Source organism: Triticum urartu, chromosome 1, assembly GCF_003073215.2.
Source record: "Triticum urartu cultivar G1812 chromosome 1, Tu2.1, whole genome shotgun sequence".
Lineage (NCBI taxonomy): Eukaryota > Viridiplantae > Streptophyta > Magnoliopsida > Poales > Poaceae > Triticum > Triticum urartu.
The window spans coordinates 504,359,851-504,371,132 of record NC_053022.1 but is presented as its reverse complement, the minus strand read 5'-3'; positions in this window follow the sequence as shown (position 1 = coordinate 504,371,132).

The window sequence follows — 11,282 nt, the reverse complement described above, 5'->3', positions numbered from 1 at the left end:
GCTGATAAGTCGCCTGGGCACTCTTGAGCCCAAAGGGCATAGAGACATAGCAGAAGGCTCCAAAGGGAGTTATAAAAGTTGTCTTCTCCTGGTCCTTAACTGACATTTTGATCTGATGATAACCAGAATAAGCATCCAGAAAACACAAACGGTCACAACTTGCCGTAGCATCAATAATATGATCAATACGAGGGAGGGCAAAGGGATCAGCTGGACAAGCCTTGTTCAAGTCTATGTAGTCCACACATATACGTCAAGTGTCGTTTTTCTTAAGGACTAGCACCGGATTAGCCAGCCACTCCGGGTGAAAGACCTCCATGATAAACCCTGCGGCCAACAGCCGAGCTACCTCCTCACCAATAGCCTTACACCTTTCTTCGTTGAAGCGGTGGAGAAACTGCCTGACCGGTTTAAACTTAGGATATATATTAAGTGTGTGCTCAGCGAGTTCCCTCGGTACACCTGGCATGTCAGAAGGCTTCCATGCAAAGATGTCCCGGTTCTCACGGATGAACTCGATGAGCACGCTTTCCTATTTGGGATCCAGGTTAGTGCTGATGCTGAACTGCTTGGATGAATCGCCAGGAAGAAAATCAACAATCTTAGTGTTTGTATCCGATTTAAACTTCAATGCCGGATCGTGCTCCGTAGTTGGTTTCTTCAAAGAAGTCATGTCTGCCGGATCAACCTTGTCTTTATAAAACTTCAGCTCCTCTGTGGCACAAACCGACTCAGCATAAGCTGCATCACCCTCTTCACATTCCAAAGCAATCTTCCTGCTCCCATGTACTGTGATGGTCCCTTTATGACCCGACATCTTAAGGTGTAGATAAACATAACACGGCCTCGCCATGAACTTGGCATAAGCCGGTCGTCCAAACAGGGCGTGATACAGACTCTTGATTTTCACCACCTCAAAAGTCAACGTTTTTGATCTTGAGTCATGATCATCTCCAAAAGCCACCTCTAGGGCTATCTTGCCCACTGGATACGCAGACTTACCAGGCACCACACCATGAAAAACGGTGTTCGACGGTTTAAGATTCTTACCTGTCAATCCCATACGGCAGAAGGTATCATAGTAAAGGATATTGATACTACTTCCCCCAGCCATAAGCACCTTGGTGAACTTAGACCCCCCAACTTGAGGTGCCACCACTAGGGCCAGATGACCCGGATTATCAACCCGGGGTGGTTGATTCCCTCGACTCCATAAAATTGGTTGTTCAGACTAGCACAAATACCGAGGCACTGCCGGTTCAACCGAGTTCATGTCCCTCTTGTGAAGCTTCTGATCACGCTTACACAAGCTAGTGGTGAAGACATGATACTGCCCACTATTCAATTGCTTCGAATTGCTCTGATAACCCGGCTGCTGTTGTTGCTGATTCCCCTGATGGTTATAACCTCCTTGATTACCCTGGTTCCCTTGATTACCATGTCCAGTCTGATGGCCTTGGAATCCTGAACCGGAGCTGCCGCCTCCATAACCCGGCCCATGAAAACTGCCTCCTGAACCGCTGGGCGGGCCATTGTCGTACTGAAACATATTTGAATTCTTAAACTCTCGCATGATGTAACAATCCTTCCAAAGATGCGAAGCTGGCTTCTCCTTTGATCCGTGCTTTGGACGGGTTGATTTAACAGGCGCTCTAGATTGGGGCCTGACCCTCCGCCCCTCTGAGGTGGTTTGCCCTTACGACGCTGACCATTGTCTGGGCGTTGGTGTTAGCCACAAAGTCCAGGCTATTATCTGCTTTGCGCTTACCATTATTCCCATGACCTGCCGGATTGTACTGCTGCCCCTTGGCATTGCCATTCTTTTTCCCCTTCCCCGTTTTGTCATCCTCCGACTCAGGGTCTTTGGTGCTATCTGAATCGGCATATTTCACCAAAGCAGCCATAAGGGTTGACATGTCATTGCAGTGGCGTTTGAGCCTCCCTGGCTTCAATTTTAACGGCATAAACCGGCAATTGCCTTCCAACATCAAAACTGTTGTATCTGCATTGATGCGGTCCGACGAATGCAGAATAGCTGAGACTCGCTTCACCCAATGGGTTGTAGACTCCCCATCCTCTTGAACACAAGCGGACAAGTCCACAATCGACATAGGCTGCTTACAAGTATCTTCAAAATTCTGGATAAACCGGTGTTTTAGCTCAGCCCATGACCCGACGGAGTTAGCTGCTAAGCTCTTTAACCAAGTATGAGCTGTCCCCTTACAACATGGTGAAGTACTTAGCACACACCGCTTCATCCACATCCAACATCTCCATCGCCATCTCATAACTCTCAACCCATGACTCAGGGGGTAAATCGGCAGTGTAATTGTGCACCTTACGAGGGCCTTTAAAATCCTTGGGCAATCGTATATTACACAACGCGGGGGTGAGGCACGGCACCCCTAAAGAATTGAAGACCACACCTAGCTCCACTGAAGCGGTAGGACGAACCCAAGTAAGCTGACGAGCCACATGTTGTGCTGCCAACTAGGCTTCTCGACGTGCACGACCATGATCCACCACATCCTGCACATTAGCACCACTACCTGCCGGGTTATGCCCTGGCGGCGAGTTACGGTGACGTGCACTGCTCGACACGGCCGGTTCATCCTCAACGTGCCTGCTGTAGCTCCGACTCGGTCGAGGGGTGGAATGAATCCTCTCGCGACTATGCGAATAAGCCTGCTGCTGGTTTAAAGCTGTTTGAAGGAGCTCTCTGGCCCGTCGTGTCTCAATCGCCACTTGTGAGTCGCCGTCAGTTGGGAGGGCTGCCAATCGTGAAGCGGCGGCCACAATGTTATCCAACGGGTTTGAGTAATGCCCCGGGGGCGCCGGAACGTACTGTGGCACAAGGTTGTTCTGACGAGGCGGGTTCATCGCGCGCGGCTGAACCGGCGCTCCTGTTACCGGTACCTCAGTCCGGTTCCCCACCGGCTGGTTAATGGTTCCAGCTCCTGGCGTGTCGAAGAGATTTCTTGGCTCATAACCCGGCGGGAGGTGCGACCGGTATCTCCTTCTCATGACATCATCTGAGGCACTCTGGTCCAGCCTAAGCCGATATGCCTGAGCTTCCAACTCGGCCCGTTCTGTAGCCATCCTGGCGTTCTCTGCTGCCAGGTCCGCTTTAGCATGAGTTATGTGATCTTTCACCTTTGCAATCTCCGCATTGTGCTAATCTCGGGATGCTGCATCCACTTCTGCTGCCATCAATATTGCCAAAGCGTCGACCAAATCAGACAAAACCTGAGCCGGAGGCAGCGCAGAGCCCCCTGCTCCTGCTGGCGTTGCTGTTGCTGAACCGGAGAGCATTGCCGCGGCGGTAGAAGAGTGTTGCGCTGGTTGTGTGCCGACCATGAAGACCGCAACCCGGCTTGGCAGATCGAGGGGGTCCGGAATACTGTTGCCATCAGAACCTCCACTAATCCGGCCGTCCTGCAGCTGATACAGTGACTCGGTCTCTCCGGTTGAAGACTCGTCATCAGAACAGACAACGGTTTCCCCATCAGATGTCGGTCCATCTTCATACTCCGCTCCATGGATGACTCCTACGAAAACATGCCTTGCTGCGGGCTGAACCGGGGTAGGGCTTGCACGCTGGGCCGTCTCGACGATGTCGGTGCAGGTGTCCGGCTCAGGGCCCGGTTTGCCGATTTTGCCGATGAAGACGTGAATTCCACCAAAGGGGACCTGGTACCCATATTCGACCGACCCGGCCTCAGGACCCCACCCTGCGTCATCGATGTAGAGCTTGCCGCGACAAATCTTCGTCATCCGGCCCACAGCGTATCCCTTGAGTCTTTGAAGCTTCCCTTCAAGAACTCGAAACCATCGTGCGATAGCCCCACGGTGGGCGCCAACTGTCGTGGGTTTGTCACGGCAGATGTCCTCATGAAAGGACTTAGTCATGGAGCCATCGCTACGGGTTAGCCTAAAGGGGTTAAACCGGAAAAGGGACATGAGGGTTTTTATACTAGTTCGGCCCCTTCGATGAAGGTAAAAGCCTACGTCTAGTTGTGTTGGTATTGCTAGGGTTTCGATGACCAGGGAGCGAATCTGCTTTGCCTGGCTCTCGAGTTATGGTATTTTGTCCCTAAACCATTGCCAGGTCGTCCCTTTATATACATAGGTTGACGCCTGCCGGTTTACAGAGTCTCGAGGCCGGATCATAAACGTGTCTGGCTCGGTCTCTATCCTTCATATCTTACAATGCAAGTTACATAATAAGGTCAATTTACATCTACAGGCCTTAACTCGCCTTTGGGCCTTGGGCCTTCGTAAAGCGCCATCATTCTTACGTCTCCATAGGCTTCTAATCTTCATAGAGTTAATCCAGCTACTCCTGGCCGGTTTACGTCCAGTAGTAATATCCCCAACATGGCCCATGTCACATAGCCCGGACACCCGAGGACCCCATAATCCAGGACTCCCTCGGTAGCCCCTGAACCAGTCTTTCGATGACGATGTATTCGGCACGCAGATTGTCTTCGGCATTGCAAGGCGGGTTCCTCCTCCGAATACTTCAAAGTGGTCTTCTAAATAAGAGACCTATATCCGGCTCTGCATAACAGCCACAACCCTCAACCACGAAGGCAATATACTTAATCAAAATAAGGCTTGTCAACTGACAACTTTGTCGGCGAAAATGTTACATTTGGCCTCTTTATCATTTCGAAACATTTATTAACCTCCTGCTTCGCGTTTCAAGGCGCATCCTCTATTGACACGTCTTGTTAAAGTAGAGATTGTGCCCCCTTATTGCGGGATTCTCATCAATACAAGTTTGGGTAATCCAACCGTGCCATTCGCATGACCCCTTGGGAATAGGCGAGTTTTAAGGCATGTGGGGGGCGCTTGGTATTCACTGCCTATATAAGCGGATAAAGATCCATCTTTTTACCCCACGCCTTCTTCTTCCCTCTGCCTTCCCAGCCTCGAGCTCCAGTGCCCAAGCTTCGATCTTTCCCACCGCCCAACCTCTCCAGCCATGGTCAGATCCGGCTCGCAGGGCAAGTGGACGACCTCCTCCATCATGGAGAAGGACGTCAAGCAACTCCGGGAAGTGGGGTACCTGGCTGCGAGTATCGCGCACAAGCTCCCTGCCGAAAAGCAGATCATCCCTACTCTGGAGCCCGGCAAGAGAGTGGTGTTTATCCCCCACTTCCTCTGCGGACTAGGGTTTCCTCTCCACCCTTTCATCTGCAGCCTCATGTTCTATTACAGGCTAGATTTCCACGATCTATCCCCAAATTCTATCCTCCACATTTCGGCATTCATCGTCGTGTGCGAGGCGCTCCTCCGCATCACCCCCCACTTCGGCCTATGGATTAAGGTCTTCAATGTGAAGCCGAAGGTGGTCAACGAGCAACATGCGGACTATGGTGGCGCCATGGTGAGCAAGCTCCCCAAGGTCACCTGGCCCAAAGGGGCCGTCGTGGAGACCGTGAAGGTATGGCGACAGGAGTGGTTCTACATCGCCGAACCCCACGGTGCCACATGGGCAGCCACTCATGAGTTTAAATCCGGACCCCCAATGCGGTTCGCGTCGTGGATCAACAAGGGTCGGGATTGGGCGTCGCCCGACGAAGTAATGGTGCTGCAAAAGCGCATGAAAAATATGATAGAGAAGAACACCGGTCTCACCGATGTGATTCCGGTGATGCTTTTCCCCCAGATCCTCCCCTGCCAGCACGGGCCTCTCCACATGTGGGAGTTCAATCCAGAAGGGTCGTGGACCCTGCAATGATTCTTCTGTACGACACACAAAGAGATCTGGAAGCTGCTCTTCAAGGCCCAGAAGACATGGCCGGCGATGACCGACGACATCGGCTTTGACAGCGCACATCCGGCCACCCCGGTAAGTGTTTTAGTTTCCGAACATAACTTCAGTTTGTAAACAAAAGGTCAGGGCTGGACAAAGAAGGGAGAGCGGATCAAGTGTCCGGCTCTGCTACCCGAAAACCCAGCCATTCCCCTGCTGACGAGGATGCTGGTCCCGGCGCCGTATCGGGCGCCGGAGAAGAAGGCCAAGAAGAAGAGAAAGGAGGCCAAAGGTGGCGTCCGCCGTAAAGGCACTTCGGACGCTGCATGCGGAGAGACCGAAGCTCCCTCTCCCACGAGGGAGATGAAGACGAAGAGGAGGAGGAGGCAGATAGCGATTCTCCCCTTAAGGGGAGGAAGAAGAAGAGGGCGGCCTCCGTAGACCCGGAGGCGGGGGCGTCCAAGAGAGGGAAAATATCTCTCTCAGACGACTTGGATTCAGATGACGAAGTCATCCCCGAGCGGCGCCCAGGATGAAGCCCCAGACCGCATCGTAAGTATCCGAGGTGCCCTACATATATCTGGTCTTTTATGACTGTAGGATAACATGTTATATTATGTATTTTAGTCCAGCCCGTGACCTTCCCCGACTATCATCATCTTCGGGGAATTCTCTGGCGCCAGAGATGGTGGAGAGAGAGACGCCTCCACGAGCCTCCCCACCACCCGCCGCGGATGACACCGAAGTGTTATCCCAAAGGACCTCTCCGGGCCACGCAGAGGTGCGGGAGGCCACCAAGACGGCGCCAGGGGGTAAGGCCTCGGCTGCCGAGAACATGGTGGGTACAACCCCCATGGAAACTGACAACGGGGGCCCTGACCAGTCTGGCCCCCAGCCGAACACCATTCCGGAGACCCATGTGGCTCCGGAATCGAGTGAGCAACCCCCTTCAAAGGAGGGGGGAGCGCCAACTCCAGCGGCGACCTCCACTCACCCGGAGGCGCCGAACACTCTAATGGAGGCACTACAACGTGCTTCCATCATGGAGGAGCACCGCACCCTGATGGGTGTGGTGGTCGAGAAGGTTCAGTCCGCCAAGAGCGGGCTGAACGAAGCCTTTACCAGCTTGCTAACAGGCTTCGAGGTATGTGATGTAATTTTCTTAGCCGCTTTTCATATAAAAAATATGCCTGTGTATAGATAGTAGCCCCTGCGACTCTATTTGGCTTTTTCAGAAACGGCCAAGTAGAGGATCGAATAATAATTGGAAGAGGTAACATACTTGTATATTGGTAAACAGGCTTCCCTATTGGCGGCGACCGCCCAGGCCGCTGAGGTTTCCGAACTCAAGCAGAAGCTGCAGCTGGCCGACGATGATATCATCCGCATTAACAAGCGGTTCGACGAGACGCAATGTATGTTGTGAAAAATTGTTTACACACCTAAAGTAATATGCCAATGTGGAGTCTAAGCTCATGTTATTACAGGTAGTGCGGCCGAGGTCGAGACCCCGAAGAGCGCCCTTGCCCAAGCCAAGGAGCAGGAACGGGTGAGTGACAACCCACAAGTATAGGGGTTCAATTGTAGCCTCTTTCGATAAGTAAGAGTGTCGAACCCAACGAGGAGCTAAAGGTAGAAAAAATATTCCCTCAAGTTCTATCGACCACCGATACAACTCTACGCAGTCTTAACGTTTGCTTTACCTAGAATAAGTATGAAACTAGAAGTACTTTGTAGGTGTTGTTGGGTAGGTTTGCAAGATAATAAAGAGCGCGTAAATAAAAAGTAGGGGCTGTTTAGATAAAGACACAACTAAGTTCGGTTTAGTAGAGATCTTTTTGTCACAAGAAAGTTATTTGTCCCTAAGCAATCGATAACTAGACCGGTAATCGTTATTGCAATTTTATTTGAGGGAGAGGCATAAGGTAACATACTTTCTCTACTTGGATCATGTGCACTTATGATTGGAACTCTAGCAAGCGTCCGCAACTACTAAAGATCATTAAGGTAAAACCCAACCATAGCATTAAAGTATCAAGTCCTCTTTACTCCTGTCGGTGTCAAAACCGGCGGATCTCGGGTAGGGGGTCCCGAACTGTGCGTCTAAGGCGGATGGTAACAGGAGGCAGGGAACACGATGTTTTACCCAGGTTCGGGCCCTCTTGATGGAGGTAAAACCCTACGTCCCGCTTGATTTATTCTTGATGATATGAGTATTACAAGAGTTGATCTACCACGAGATCAGAGAGGCTAAACCCTAGAAGCTAGCCTATGGTATGATTGTATGTTGTGCTACGGACTAAAACCCTCAAGTTTATATAGACACCGGAAAGGGCTAGGGTTACACAAGGTCGCTTACAAAGGAGGAGATATACATATCCGTATTGCCTAGCTTGCCTTCCACGCCAAGTAGAGTTCCATCCGAACACGAGACGAAGTCTTCAATCTTGTATCTTCATAGTCTAACAGTCCGGCCAAAGGATATAGTCCGGCTGTCTGGAGACCCCCTAATCCAGGACTCCCTCAGTAGCCCCTGAACTAGGATTCAATAACAATGAGTCCGGTGCGCAGTATTGTCTTCGGCATTGCAAGGCAGGTTCCTCCTCCGAATACACCACGGAAGAATTTGAATACAAGGATAGTGTCCGACCCTGCAAAATAAGTTCCACATACCACCGTAGAGAGAATAATATTTCCACAAATCTAATCTGCTGACTTGTTTTGGCAACATGACATTAAGCCATGGCTCGGTGATTATTTGAACTGTTTGCTTTAACTAGCCCCGCACATAATGCGAGGCAGTTTTTTGACACGTCTTGTCAAAGTAGAGATTGTGTCCCCCTTATTACGGGATTCTCATCAATACGGGCGTGGGTAACCCAAGCGCACCATCGATTACGGCGCTTGGGTGATAAGCAAGTTTTACCAGGCTAGTGGGGGCGCACAGTTTTGGCCGCCCTTATAAAGGGACAAGGATTCACCTTTTCATCCATGCCTTCTTCCTCCTTTGCTCATCCATTTTCGCACACTCGAGCTCCAGCACCCAAGTCCGCATTTCCCACCTCAACCTTCTCCAACCATGTCCGGAGCGGGAGGCAGGTGGATGGTCTCCTCCGTCACGGAGGGACACATCAAGAAGCTGAGGAGAGCCGAATACCTGCCCGACGACATCGCGCATCGGCTCCCAGATGAGGGGCAGCTCATCCCCACCCCCAGGCCCAGCAGATGCTTTCCTGACGGAGATGCTGACTCCGACTCCTTACAAGGTGCCGGAGAAGACCAAGAAGGCCAAGAGAACCCGAAAGAGTTCCCAGCGCCAGGTGATATTGGACTCATCGCCCGAGGACTCCTCGGTGCACTCCTCCCATGAAGATGAGGAGGAAGATGAAGACGCTCCCTCTCCAGTCGAGGGAGACAAGAAAAGGAAGGCCGCCCAACTGGGGGGGCCAAAGGGTCCAAGAAGGGAAGGACTCTCCTTCCGGACAGTTCCACCACCGCCGCCGAAGGCGAAGACGAGTGGCTGCCCAGGGCCAAGCCCCTGACGAAGTCGTAAGTATTCGGATACCAGAGTAACTCATAGAATTGCTTTGTCGCACTGCTTCTCCTAACGCCGAATCATGATTATGCAGACCATCCCGAGCCCGTATCGACGTATCCTCGTCAGACAGCTCCCTTTACTCGTCGGATATGGATAGCGATCCACTTCCGACCACCACCTCCCCTTGCCCTACGGACAACGCCTAGGTGTTGTCTCAAGAGGCACCAGGTCGAGGGGAGACAGTCCCGGAGGCGCCTCAAGGCAACCTTCCGGACTCCGGGAGCAGAGGGAACAAGGCCCCCGAGGGCTCCGAGTTCGGCCCTCAGCTGAACACCGCGGCGGAACCTCCAGTGGTTCCGGACTCGGGCATGCAGCTTCCTTCAAAAAGGGGCCAGACGCCTGTGTCGGTGACCTCTGTCCATCCAGAGGCACCGGACAATCTGCTGGGAGTGCTTCGCAGCGCTTCCATCGATGAAGAGCACCGCACTATTATGAGTGCGGTGGTTCAGAAGGTTCAGTCCACCAAGAGCGAACTGACTGAAGCCTGTGCCAGCCTTCTAACAGGCTTTGAGGTAAGTTTTTGAAATATGGGGAAAAATATTACCGCATAGACAGTAGCCCCTGATGCTCTGTTCGGTGTTCACAAAGAAAAGCCGAACAGAGGATCAAACAATATCACATGAGTCTAATATAAGTATGTCAATATGCGTATGCAGGCTTCGCTGCTGGCATCTGCCACACTGACTGCGAAGGTCGCCGCACTGAAGCAGGACCTTAAAGGGTCCAAGGACGAGCTCGGCCTTGCCAAGAGGCAGCTCGAGGAGAACAAAGGTAAGTAGTACCTAGTCTATGGATATGGATGAAAAGAATGTGATTGCAAAATGACAGGATCATCATAAATTTGCCAGGGGCCACGACCGAGGTGGCGACCCTGAAGCAAGCGCTATCCGAGGCCGAAAACAAGGTGGCCAAGGAGCGCACCGAGCGGAAAAGGCATGAGGCATGGGTGGGCGAGGTGCAGCAAGAGCTCCACGCTCTCGTGACGAAGTACGAGGCGCTGGAGCTTGACTTGAAGACGCGATAGTATGAGCTTGCCGCGGCCCTCGAGAGCACAAAGAGTGCCAAGGCCGAAGCCCAAAAGGCCCTCCAGGAGATTGATGCGATGAAGAAGATAGCGGCGGGTAAGGCATTCTATATGCAAAGCAAGCATGTGAAAGTAAATTATCTTTTACTTACCCGAATCCGGGGCTCTCAAGGAGCATTCGCAGATTTGCCCCGCAGTGTGTCAGATGCCGCACAGTTTTACCAGGCCGAGGAGGGAAGCTCAACGGAGAAGTTGTTCTGGGCCCAATATACTAGGACCGAACACCTGGTGCCTATGAGAGACCAGCTAAAGCAGCTGGTCGAGCTACACAAGGCGGCCGAACAGGCCATGAAGGGCTTTATAGTCCGGCTATGGCCTGGCGACGCCCTTCCGAACAGCTACTTCGGCCTGGTGAGGCGGCTTGTGGATGCCTGCCCACGGCTGGAAGTCATCAAGCGGTTCGTCTGCATCGAAGGTGCACGCCGGGCTTTCGCCCGTGTGAAGGTGCAACGGGCCAAGCTAGACACCGTGAAGCTGATCAAGGAAGGGCCGCCGGAGGGCAAGGAGCATCGCCACCCCGAGATGTACTATGAGGGTGTCCTGAAGGGTGCTCGTCTCATAGCGGATGAGTGTACAAAAGATATAATATTCGAGTGAACTCGCTCGTGTAATCCTGTAGTTATGAAAACTTGTTCATATGTGCTATGCAACGCTTGTTTGAATTTAAAGTATTACCTTATGTTCGGCCGTTTATCAAATCTGAGAGATGGCTAGTCGTCGGCTTCTGTTCCCATGCCACGAGTGCTGGGGTGTTCGGGATAAACCTGAGCACTCTTGTTCCCATTTTTGGGTCCTTTGAGGGAGGCGCTCAGCACAATGAACAAGGAAATCGGACTATA